Raw genomic sequence first — 12,114 nt, 5'->3', positions numbered from 1 at the left:
GGGAGCATTTGCTGTAAATTCCTGTCTTCCAAGGGTGGACTGATGAGTTAGTAGGCACCTGGCGCTGTACTGTTCAATCGGAGGCCATCAGAAATGCTATTTGAGGAAGTTTTGTAGAGGCAAGACATCGATCTGTGTGATTTCTCAGTTTCCTTCTGACTCTAAAATTCTACGACTCTCTAAATCGGGTACAGTGACCCTCAGTAAAAGCAAGGAAGAAGAGGAAGAGAGACAAGGTTCCCACCGTATTTTTATCCGCTTGCCTCCGTTTAGAACTGGGACCTTGGGAGCCGGTTTAAGGAGCGGAATAGTTCATTCGCACGTATAGAGGCCCCAGACTGAAGCTATTTTGTTTGGATACGTGCTAAATGAAGAAAAAATGGTTATTGGTTTCTGTATCCCTAACTGTTGAAATGAGATCCATATTTCAGAAAATGCCTCCTTTATATTCATAGTCACTAACGGAAAGTGACTAATATGTGACTGGGCAGGAACACAACGTCAAACACCCTGAGCATATGGATAAGCGACTCTCTGTGTGTCTAAAATCAATGGAGCCTGACGCCCGCTTCTTTGCCAAGAGCGTGGACTGGCATAAATGCGCTCGGGGACGGGAGAACAGCATCTCATTATGTACTGGGACAGGGGTGAGTGGCTGGATGCATGCATTTCCCCCCAGCAGCAGCTTGCAAATTGTGACACTGCCTCAGAGGTGCTTATGTGGCCCAGCAAGCATTTGTTACGAGTGTTTAAAATATGTTTAAACAGTTATTTTTAAAACTGTAATTAAATCCTAACTAGCAAACACATTAAAATATGATACATGCCAAAATGTTAACACACTGGAAACAACCAAAATATTAATGTACATTCTCATTGTCTGTTTCATAAGCGAATACCGTGAACGTCAATGCCCAGTTTGTATAAAAAGTGTTTTGCTTGTCTTATGGTGCAATATAATATTTCATTTGGAAAATAGGAAGTTATGCCACTAAAATTTCTGATAGTCACTGCCCCAAATCACAAATTAGAGAAGACCAAAAAGTAAATGTAGAATGAGTAAAGCCTGAGTAATTACTATTAGAATGGTTAATTCATATATTTTTCAAATCCTGAAATGGTCCTCACCTCCTTCAGAACATCCCACCTTAAACAAAAAGCTCTTTATTGTAGTTTAGAGCAATCTTCTTTTATCTTTTCAGAATCTGGTATTCTTCTTCCCTCACTATTTTTTACTCTCATTCTGTGGGGAGAGGAAGTTGGTACCAGGAGCTGGAGCTGAGTTGAATGTTGGTGATAAGGGTTTATGTGATGACTTATATGACAGTTTCTATTCAAGGGAGAGAGACTTCTCATTTCTTTTTCTATTGCAAACATATTTTGAGAAATTAAATGAGCTTGGAAACTTGCCAGCATAGGATCTGGAGTTTGAGTGCCTAGGTTCAAATTCTAGGTCCACCATCTTTCATCCGAATCTGGTACTCTTTCTTCTATGGAACGCCTTCTGTCATAGCTGCAAGACAGAGTGACGAAAGTTAATAATGGGTGGCTGATTTTTTTTATCTCGTCCTTATTTTTGATACTATGGAATCCTGATGTCCCCTAGAGGATAGCACTCACCATTCAGTCACTTCCCTAATGTTTATTTTGTGTAAATATATAAGACAGTTGGCCATACCCACACCATGTGATGCAGAAGAGGAAAGAATTTCACCAAGAAGGATGTTACGTCAGGAAAACAAAACAAAATCACCTAAATGTTTTAACAGACTAACCTCACTAGCTTCCTGTAGACACTTTTATCATCCCAATTTACGAATGAGAAATTTCTGGCACCTAGAAGTGAATTATCTTGCCCAAGCTCGCACAGCTATCAGGTGGTAATACCGTTAACTCTGTGAGAACCAATAAGAAGACAGGTTGGTAACTTCTCAGGAAGTTTTTCCCTGTGTCTGGAAATAATTTTTTATGTCTGCTTTAAAACTTCTTTTTCTTGGGGCACCTGGGTGGCTCAGTCATTAAGCGTCTGCCTTCGGCTCAGGGCGTGGTCCTGGAGTTCTGGGATCGAGCCCCACATCAGGCTCTTCCACTGGGAGCCTGCTTCTTCCTCTCCCACTCCCTTTGCTTGTGTTCCCTCTCTCACTGGCTGTCTCTCTCTCTGTCAAATGAATAAATAAAATCTTTAAAAAAAAAAACCTTCTTTTTCTTTAAATGGCTCCTTTAAGGTCCCAGAAAAGAATCTTTTTGCTGGGTTGTGTCATACCATAATATAACAATGGCAGGGGAGTTTTAAACTGAGTGGCTGATAAGAAATACCATAATATAAATGCGATTAAACAAAAAACGGTATAGCCACAATGTGGAAGAGGAAGTCATATCTGCTAGCCTGGGAGTTCAATGTGGGTTAGAATCCAGGTACTTAGGGGAATCAGACCCAAGAGCTTGCTGCACCAGCAGTGTGGTAAGGAAGGCAGCTCATGGAGTCAGTTGGAAACGTGGTAACCACTCAGCAGAAGACTGCAGTCCGTACAACAGCCATGTCCTAAAGGCGGCCACATCACGGATAGCCCTGACCCTACAATAGGACCCAAGTGAAGGACGAAAGACTGCTGATCCAAAGCAGTGGTTCCCGTATAAGTTATGGACCTACTAGAGTTAATCAGGGGTTAGTTCAGAAAAGGTGGAGAAGAGGAGTAACAACATTACTCCCATGCACCTCCCAGGCGTTAGCTAGCACGCTGTGAAGCCCTGTCTGTAAGTTATTCCATGTAAACTGCAGGTGACACCCTGGGGCTCTATCTCCATATTACAGATGAGGAAATAGACGTACATTCGACCACCTAACATGAGCAAGACCACCGAGATGGTAAAACTTCCTTCAAGCCCAGACTTTGCAGAGTTGAAGCCCGTGGTCTTTCTACTTCATCAAGATTACTCAGCTATTCCTGAGTAAGAGTCTGAAATAGCGGTCTTACTTATTTCTAGAAGGGCCCTGGTTATTTAAGCAATAGAGTTTTGTTTTCAGAAAATAAGACCCTCTGGGCACCTGGGTGGCTCAGTTGGTTAAGACTGACTTTTGACTTTAGCTCAGGTCATGATCTCAGAATCATGAGCTCTCGCCCTGCGTGGGCCTCCATGTTGGGCGTGGAGCCTGCTTAAGATTCTCTCTCTCCTTCTGCCTCTGCCCCTCCTTACCCACCCATGCCCCTCCTCTCTCAAGCGCACACGTGCTCTCCCTCTCTCTAAAAAAAAACCAAATAATAATAAGACCCTCCTTCTCAATTTACCACATCAGCTAGAAAGGTGTGTAAAATAGCTACAAAAAGCAAAACTGACCTATACTTAACAGAAACCCATGACAGCTTCCGGAGTTATTGGCTCTTAGAGCTCAGAAGGGTCTAGAGCAGCTGCCTGGAGTTTGCAAATCCCACACAGCATCGTAATAATGCATGTATTATTCAACAGGTAAACAGCTAGGATTAAAAGTGGTTCACCGCAGAGAACAAATAAAGACTTCCTGACTAGTGGAAGGATAGTCATGCTCCTAAGTATGGGGGAAGGAAACAATAAGAAATATTTCTTGATTGGTTTCTACTCACGTAAGTGTGTGCATATGCTGAGCGTCGTCTTTGTGAGTGGGGAATTGTTGGAGCACTGAAGGAGGATTGTTTCTTCGGAATTTGTGTCTTAGGCAGAAAGATGGGGAGAAAATAGGTAACTAGTAATTCTGAACATAATTAATCATAATAAATTGTAAATTCAATTTCAGCTCTACGTACATGTTCCAAGAGATTTTAACTTCAAGAAATAATTATACTCAAGTCAGGAGGAAATTGCCGAGTGAGAAACATTGACGATAAAGTCCCCGTACTACTAAGGTGAGTGCATTCTTCATTTTTGTTCTAATAGTGTGTGGTATTAATAAAATAAGGAATATTTCTGGAAGTTCTGCTTAGCTGTTTCGGATGAGTTATTTTGATGAGAAATAGTCTTTCTTACAGATACTCATTTGTATGAGATTGGATATGCAAAGCGCTTAGCCCACACCTGCCAAAGGTCTATAGCTCAGCTTTTTTTTTTTTTTTTTTCTTCCCCTTATTGGACCTCTAGCTGTTCAGACTGGTTCCAGGATACAGCCTCCACCCAGGTGTAATCACCTGAACTGTAATCACTTCAGAGGAAATACCAGCTTCTGGAGTGTTGTTATTTATTTCATTAACCAAAACATATACAATTAGAGTAGAGGCTATAACCCACGTTAAATTCATATTTTCTTCACAAAAATAAGGTATCAGTTCCCCAGGCTTTGTCATTTGTTAACTATCATGGTCTAAGTCTAATCTTTTTGATACCTATAAGAAAAAAAACAAAACAAAATGGTGCTCTTTACCAACTGGATGAAATTACAGTAAGAAAGCCAGAGAAATGATTTATGTTCTGGTCCCAGGAGAGTAATCAATTTACACTCTGGAGCATGAAATCTGATTGCCCTTTTCTCTAATGTGAAACACCATGTACTACAATTTATTGACCATAAAACTACTCATCCAGAGTCAAAGCATTTTGTTCCATGATTTCTCTATGCAATCTTCAAAGAAAGGATTGATGTGAAATGAATCAACTATCGACTCCGTATAGAGAATCCTGCCCACCTTTTTAATCTCTGCTTGGAAAGGAGACCTCCATAAATTATTAATCGAATTCTGCAGTTCAGGTCATGATTTATTTCCTTCAAATGTCTAGTAATTTTTTAGGCCCCCAGAATCATTAATTTGTCTTCCCACATATCTTTTTTTCCCCCCTGGGTTGTAAAGTTAGACACTTTTCCCAGCTTTTCAGCTTATTACTGCAACCACCCTTCCTCCCAAAGTCATTTTCATTCAGAAAACAATTATTTCATTTACATTATTTTAAGGATAGTGGATTTCTGGATAATGTCACATTCACTCCCTACCAATCAATGTACATTCAAATGTCTCACTCGATGCTTATGTTACAAGGATTCATAGACTAAATTGCGGAATGCTCAGTAAGCTTTTCAAAGAGACTGAAAAAAGCATTTGGATCTTATATAAATAAATATTTTTGTAACATGTCCCAAATTTTCATGATTTCAATTTGAATAGAGGTATGTTTCATTTGTAATCTCAGCTTCTTCACGGTTTCTCTTATTCAAAAACTGGTATGGATAAAAATAGAAAGCTTAATTTTTTATTTCCAAAATGTTTTGAATCTTGGGAATTCACTTTCTCTTTCAAAGAAATTATAATGCCACCGAGCTTCTCTTAAATGCCACTTTTAGCTTTATGTGAAAGTCATTTTTACATTTGCCTTGATTTTTTTTCCATTTGTCCTTAAAATGGAACATAATACCTATAGTCTCTGAGTCTGTATTCCTGACAATTGGAAAGAAAGAGTGACAATTTCAAGAGCAAAAAGTTTTAGTCACCATTGGAGGAAAAAAAGGATATTTTGCTTAAGGTCAAGTGATTCTTTTAATAGCATAACTTCTCTAGTCAAAGACCAGAATATTGTAACTTTTAGCATAACTACAGCTTTTCTTTGAATATGTTCCATCTAGCACAAAATTCTTGCTAAATAATCAGCTCTCACCTCTATTGACAAAGGTGTTTCTTTGATTACAAGAAAACCAAATTTAGTAGTGTTCTCTGCTCCAGACATGTGCTTCCAGTAAGAGGAACTGTCAGTCATAATCCCTTTAAAATAGGTTTTAGTCACCAAAAACAACAATTTGAAGCTTCTAACACATTGGATGTGTAAAACTGAAACAAGGCAGGTTTGGTGAGACAGCAATGTTGAGCTTTTCCTATAACTTGAAAGAGGCTGTTTAACACTGTTTCTGGTGTTCTGGTAAATTTTAAAAGCGTTATAATTATTTTAATTTTTAAAAATTTTACAATTTTGGGGTGCCTGGGTGGCCCAGTCGGTTGAGCGTACCACTCTTGATTTTGGCTCTGGTTATGGTCTTGGGGTTGTAGGCTTGAGCCCCAAATCTGGCTCCATGCTGAGCACTGGGTATGGAGCCTGCTTGAGGTTCTCTCTGCCATTCCCCCCTCCCAGATCACACACTCTGTCTCTCTCCCTCTCTCAAAAGAAAGAAAGAAAGAAAGAAAGAAAGAGAAAAAAATTATAATTTTTCCAGAGCAAGTTGAATTATTGAATCATCCTGTTCCTTGTTACACAAAGTATGTTCTATGAACCACACTGGCATTGGTTTGGGACTTGCTGGAAATACTGAATCTCAGACCCGAAGCAGAATATGTATTTTTTTAATATGCAGTTATAATGAGATCCCCAGATGTTGCATAAGCATATTAAGGTTTATAAAGCACTGAACTAGGGGCGCCTGCGTGGCTCGGTTGGTTAAGTGCCTGCCTTTGGCTCGGGTCATGATCCCAGTGTCCCCGTTAGGGGCTCCCTGCTCAGCAGGGAGTCTGCTTCTCCCTCTCTCTGTCCCTCCCTCCACTCGTGTGTGCTCTCTCTCTCTCTCTCTCACTTGCTCGATCACTCTCAAATAAACAAATAAAGTCTTTAAAAGTAAACGAAAATAAAAAAGCCTAAAAAGCACTGAACTAGTTAACATTGCTGCTTGGAAGGGCCAACGACTCTTCATTACAGTTTCCGGTGGATGGGCTGAGGTAGGCTGCTGGGCTCTGCCGGATTGCAGGTGCACTCACGTAGCAACTCCCTCGGCTGCTGCTGCTGCGGGTGGCTGGAGACTGACTCAGCCAGAACCCTCAGATCAGTTGCCACGGTTGCAAGTGATCTTATCCATTAACCCCAGAGTGCCTTCCAATATCATCATTTTCTGTGTGGGCTGTTACGTGGAAAAAAGCAGCAACGCACCACTCTGATGAATTACATTTAATGGGAAGGATTAAAGAGGGAAAGTAAATAGAAGGGGGAAATCAAAGCTTTTTGCCTGCAGATAAATCAAAAGTGAGGAAGCCAGGGGAGTGTGGGTGGCTCAGTGGGTTAAGCACCTGCCTTAAACTCAGGTCATGATCCCAGGAGCCCCATGTAAGTCTCCCTGCTCAGCGGGGAACGCTTCTCCCTCTCCCTCTGCCTGCTGCTCCCCCTACTTGTGCTCACTCTCTGTCTCTCTCTCTCTCTATGTCAAATAAGTAAAAAAAAAAAAAAAAAAAAAAAATCTTAAAAAAAAAAAGGAGGCCAGAATGAGTTTGGATATTTGCTTCATTTCCCCAAGTCCCTGCAAAGTTACATAAGTAGAATTTATGCAACAACCAAGCAACGTTGGAAGCGTAATTCCTGGCTGGCAGTGTTGTTTTATTGTTGGTGGTGGTGTTGTTTTCATAGCTTTTGCCTTAAGATAAACCAGCACAGCCTAAAACATGAGCAGAACTGTTCAGCAGTAAACCCTTGGCAATGGCAACAAAAGTATCACTAAGTAATAATATTTTTAGACCATATTAGAAAAAAAAATTTTCTTATCCATATTTGTCACAGCATTTGTCCAGTGTTTTGAAGAAAGTGGCTTCAAGTTGATACAAGAACCCAACCCTATAGCGATTGTTATGACTATACATGGCATTGTGCTTTGGTTAATTTTTCAGTTACTATTTTAACTCTCATTCCTTAATATGGGTCTGTGTTTCTCAATTAACATTTTTTAAAGGACAAAATTAAAGAACCTCAGTCTTAGCTTCTCTCTTATAGCACAGCAATGGCTTCCAATTGGCTTCTCTTGCTAGTTTCCCTCTTTCTAGCCCATCATCCACATAATTATCACAGAGACCCTTGGAGAATGCAGATCCCTTTCTGTCACTTCTGCTTCTGCTGTTCTGATGACATTGCATAGCTCCCTGCATAGTTGAAATTCCTTCCTTTGGCATTCACATTCCTTTAGGACTCCTGGAGTTTAGGACTCCTCGAGTCAATTTCCTTTGTGAGCCCATGTCCATCTGCATGGCAACCATTTCAAACGGCTGTAGTTCCCCACCACACAGTGCTTTATAATGCCTCTGTACCTTTGTACCTGCTGTTTCTCCTGTTATAATGTTCTTCTCCTTTGTTGTTGACGTGGCCACCTTTCTCAACCCTGAAGCTTTAACTCCAGGGTCGGCTCCTATGTAGAAAGTCCCCCTCTCTTCTTCCTTTCTAGTGTTCCCATGGAACCCTGTGTTGTCTCTATCATGGAATAGACAACAGTATCGTGGAACTTTCCCAGAGGATTGTCATCAGGACCAGCGTCATGGGTGTGCGACCTGTACAGTTGCATAGAGCTCTGCTTTGAAGGACCCCATACTCTAGTTAATATTCTGTTGTCACCATCTGGAAATTCTTGATTTTATCTTTGTATGTCTTGCAAATCAAGTCCAATGGGACAAGGGAGCGTGCCCCTGAGCAGAGGAGATGCGTGCAATAATTGTGTATTTCTGACCACCCCATTCCCATAAAACATTCACAATGCCCCAAGAGCACAGAATTCCAGTAGGTCCACAATGCATGAGATTTCAAGAAGATTGAAAACAAGTACAAGAAAAGCATGTTACATCTACTACCAAGAACCAACACTTACAGCTCCAAGAGAACATACTTTCTATTCCAACTAGAACTTGCTCGGAATGCAGAAAGAAGACAATGATGTTCTAAAAAAACAGTGATGCTCTTAGAATGAGCAAGGAACCCTATCATTCTTTCCTATTCTTACTACTTCCCTATGTTAGCCAAACACTTACACTGCAAATGATAACACAGGAGAAGGGGAAAGATAGGGCAATCATAGTCTCTTTACTTTTCATCTTTCCTCATTCACCAGTAAGCTACTGGTGGTAGAAGTGTTGGTAGAATCCAGGCATCTCAAGAAGTAAAATAAAAACAGTTGAGTTAGTTGTGTGCAACATTTCCACTGTCCTGGTAAAATTTAAATACTACAATTATATAACTTCAGTGATTCTGCCTACGAGTCAAATGCTTTCATATTTGAATTTTATTTATTTTTTTTAAAGATTTTATTTATTCGACAGAGATAGAGACAGCCAGCAAGAGAGGGAACACAAGCAGGGGGAGTGGGAGAGGAAGAAGCAGACTCATAGCAGAGGAGCCTGATGTGGGGCTCGATCCCAGAACGCCGGGATCACGCCCTGAGCTGAAGGCAGACGCTTAACCTCTGTGCCACCCAGGCGCCCCGTTCATATTTGAATTTTAAGCTGGCATTGCACCACATAAAGATAGATAACGAAATTTAGGCTAACCATTTACATTTTTAATTTTTCTTGACTTACGATGATATTGAACATCACATTAAAAAGGGTATGCCAAATCAAGAGAAGCTACAGAAGAAAGAAAGAAATTAATATTTTTGTGTTGTTAAAGACATTTTTTTTTCCTGGCATTTTGGACAAGAGGCTCCATGTTTTCATTTTGCAGTGGACCCTGCAAATTTTGTAGCTCACCCTAATTATAATTTGTTTTACTTGTCTGTGCCCCATATTAGATTAGGAGTTTCTTGAAGGCAGGGACTTTGTTTTTTATCTTGGTATCCCTACTGTTTATAAATAGCAGGCTCTCACAAGATGAATTTCACATGGCAATTGCAGCTAATTCTAATGTTTCCAGAAAGGATAGACAATAGAAGCAGCTCTCTTTCCAGAATGTATCCCTAACGATGTATATTTGCCTCGAATGTGCCAATACAGAATAAGGAGAATAAAACTAATCCTCCAAGCAGCTAATCCTCTACGGACCTGCTAGGTCCGTGTCAGGCATTGTGGGAGATTCACGTTGTATCTTGGAGTCATTCATGAGATATGACTGCTTAGTCACAGAAGCATAGGATAAAAGGTGAATATGGTGAGTGCTCACGGGAGACATGTACACTGAGGCATAACAAGGGCTGGAAGAATTGCATCAGATGCCGAAGTGGATATTTATTTAGATAGTAAAAGCCTAATTCCTGCCTGGACAACTCCAGTGGCTCAAAGTAAGGTAGGAGGGTCTTAACGTAAGGGCCGGATGTAGCCACAAGGCCAGGCAGTGACCTAGGTCCCCAGATTCCTAGCACATAGGTGTTGTCTGGAGAGTTACGTGCACAGACCTGGGCCCTGGTCACCAGTGAAGCAGGAATCAGAAGCAGAACTCCAGGCCCCACAGAAGGACAATCCAAAGGACAGCGAAGGACCCCAGTCCTGGAGGGCATTAGAGTAAAAGAGGTCTTTTCCCAAAAAAAGACCAAGGACCAGAGCAGGAACCTGACCCACGACCAAGGCCAGGGGTGGAATGGGCACACAAGCAGGGACACTGATGGGCTCAGTCACTTAGTTGGGGAGTGACACCAAACCTGTGGGATCTGTGAGTCCAAATAAGGAGGAGATGACCTAGAAAGCCGAGGAAATTATTTCAGAGGATTGGAGGGGAAAACACATAAGACTTAGATAGGAAACTTGTAATTTGTCATAAGACAAATCCATGTCAAACAAAGTAGAATTGAATTGAGCATGACATATAAGAGGCAAATAATGGAGTTCATATTTTAAGTACCCTGAGGAGTCAAAGTGGGTTGGAGAAATGAGAAAAGGCTTCCTGGACGAAATAGCGTGAGACCTGGATGTTCAAGAAGGAGAGACTCAGTTCGGGAATAATGAGCCTACAGGAAACTGCAAATGGGGATGGTCTCTGTAAGGGTCTGTGCCTGGGCATACGGGATGGAGGAAACAGTGTGATAGGCAGAATAATGCCCCCAACTATGTCCACGCCTTATTCCCCGAACCTGTACAGACTACCTGATCTGGCAAAAGGAACTGCCCATGAAAGCAAATGACTGAGGAGAGTATCCTGGATGATCCAGGCCCATTGTAATCCCAGCGGCCCTTACAAAAAGGATGCAGGAAGGGTTGGAATCAGCGGAGGTGGCCTGACGATGGACTCAGGGACCGGAGTCACTTGCTCTGAGGATGGAGGAAGCCATCCCAAGCCAAAGGAATATAGGCGACCACGAAAGCGGAAAAAGGCAAGGAAAGAGATTGTCTCCCCAGAGCCTCCAGCAGGAATCTCTTTATCAAACTCTGGACTTGACCACAAGCAGAATGATTTCGGACTGCTGATCTCCAAAACGCTAAGAGTTAAAACTGTTATTTTAGGCCACTGAGTTGGTGGCGATTTGTTGCAGTGGCAACAGGAAAGCAACAGAGACACTAGGAAACGTGGACGAAGCTGCGGAGCTATTTGTGGTCCCTGTGGCGGTGCCAGTAGAAACTGAGCACAGCCAAGCAAAGGATAGAACTTGCTGCACGACACTGCCTTCTTCTGTGTTCCAAATCCATCACCGGGGACGCCTTGAGATAAGCTCTGGAGAGAGGAGGCTCCTCCCCCTCAGCCCACAGCACATCGGTGGGAGCCCTCGGATCCGAAGAGTTTGCGTACATCAAGGCGCTGGCCAGTTGGTTCTGGGTGAGGCCTCTCTTCCTGGCTTGCAGACAGCTGTCTTGTCGCTTGGTCCTCACATGGCCTTTCCTCTGTGTGCGCACATGGAGAGAGAGATCGCTGGTGTCTCTTCCACTTCTCCTCCGGACCCCAGTCCTATTGGATCAGGGTTACCACCCTTACAATCTCATTGAACTTGAACTACCTCCTTAAAGAACCTATTTCCAAATACAGTCCCATTAGGAGTTAGGTTTCAGTATACAAATTTGGGGAGGATACGATTCAGTCCAAATCAGATGACCATTAGGAATGCACCATCTTTTCCTTTTACGGTCCATAACCTCATATTCATCATGTTATGAAGACTGTATCAGGAACCATTACGAAAATACTTCCAGAACACCTTTTAATTTTCATGCATTTTCAAGATTTTCCTAATGTCACAATCTGCCCGGGAATTTGCCCATCTGCCCAAAGAAAGAGAAGGAAAGCAGGCTGCACGCTGTTGTCTTTTCCTTGTTCACCTAAGTGAAATGCTAATTCAGAAAGTACAGCGAAGAAAATATTATCTTTTTGTAAAAACCATGCAGCTGGGTGCCTGCTGTCAGGATATAATTATACAAAATGGAACTGGTCTCAAGCAAGACACGAAGGTTACCATCCCAGCTACATAAAGTGCCTAGGGAGCTCCTCTAATTACCACGGACTAGA

At 41.8% G+C, this 12,114-nt stretch overlaps 1 long non-coding RNA gene across 1 annotated transcript in view; it reads left to right on the top strand.

Annotated features, from left to right (window-relative positions):
* The first annotated feature begins 3,514 nt into the window (after positions 1-3,514).
* Positions 3,515-12,114, top strand: part of LOC148110038 (uncharacterized) — a 59,497-nt gene continuing 50,897 nt past the window's right edge. The window contains exons 1-2 of the long non-coding RNA XR_015724381.1: positions 3,515-3,599; positions 3,770-3,878. This is a non-coding gene — a long non-coding RNA (uncharacterized LOC148110038). The remainder of the gene's footprint in view (positions 3,600-3,769; positions 3,879-12,114) is intronic.

This window comes from Ursus americanus, chromosome 5 (assembly GCF_024610735.1).
Source record: "Ursus americanus isolate L20-20 chromosome 5, mUrsAme1.1.p, whole genome shotgun sequence".
In the NCBI taxonomy this organism is placed as follows: Eukaryota; Metazoa; Chordata; class Mammalia; order Carnivora; family Ursidae; genus Ursus; species Ursus americanus.
Note: the sequence above shows the minus strand (reverse complement) of the source record. Positions and strands in the feature narration are given on the sequence as shown.